This window comes from Chiloscyllium plagiosum, unplaced genomic scaffold (assembly GCF_004010195.1).
Source record: "Chiloscyllium plagiosum isolate BGI_BamShark_2017 unplaced genomic scaffold, ASM401019v2 scaf_1038, whole genome shotgun sequence".
NCBI lineage: Eukaryota > Metazoa > Chordata > Chondrichthyes > Orectolobiformes > Hemiscylliidae > Chiloscyllium > Chiloscyllium plagiosum.
The window spans coordinates 76,285-77,173 of NW_025215337.1; positions in this window are offsets into that span (position 1 = coordinate 76,285).

Consider the following 889-nt stretch of genomic DNA (forward strand, 5'->3'; position numbering starts at 1 on the left):
CCCCCTCACCCTCCTCTCTCTCCCCCTCACCCTCCGCCTCTCTCTCTCTCTGTCACTCTCCCTCTCCTACCCTCTCAGTGTCTGTTTTTCTCTCTCTCCTCCTCTCCACCCTCTACATCCTCTTCTTTGAGTCATTTCTTGTAACCGGCCTTTCAGACCCCTGACCCCTAATGTCTCCTGCTGTTTTATTGTTGGGGTGGGGTGGGGGCCGTGTTTGCTCAGACAGTGTCCCATCGAAGTTGCAGGGAGGGGGGGTCCCAGTGATGTCTGTCTGTGTTGTTGGTGCCACACAGACTTCAGCTGTCGTTCAGACCGAAACTCAGCAAGTCCTGAGCGTAGCCCAAGGCAAACAAAACAGAAACACTTCAAAAATAACACCATTTCCTCCCGAGAGAGAGCGCGGTGACTTGAGTTTACACTCCCATCCCTCTCGCAGGGAACGGAAACGGGGTTTGAACTGAGGATGTTAATTTTGTCAAACACGCCCCTCTCGATTTGGGATTTAAACAACTCTGGGCCCACTAGGCCGAGAATGAAGCCTGTGAATTTCCAGCAGCCTGAAGAGTAGGCCTGAGGAGCACAGAGGCCTCTGGTTTCGCTTCGATAGTGCAGCCTGTACTCCCACTGCTGTCTCCTCAAAGTCCCAGACAGGATCGCGGTGTGGAGAGAAGGAGACACAAGACTGGGGCCTGTGCATAAACTTAGCCACAGCTGTCATCCTTCCTCAGCGATACCCAGATACAAAAATAGACCATCACCAACCGAGAGGGTGAACATGAGCTGGGGTAGGGATTTCTCATTTCACACCTCGGCGCTAATCCTCCGACAGTGCCCCCTCCCTCAGCACTGACCCTCCGACAGTGCCCCCTCCCTCAGCACTGACCCTCGG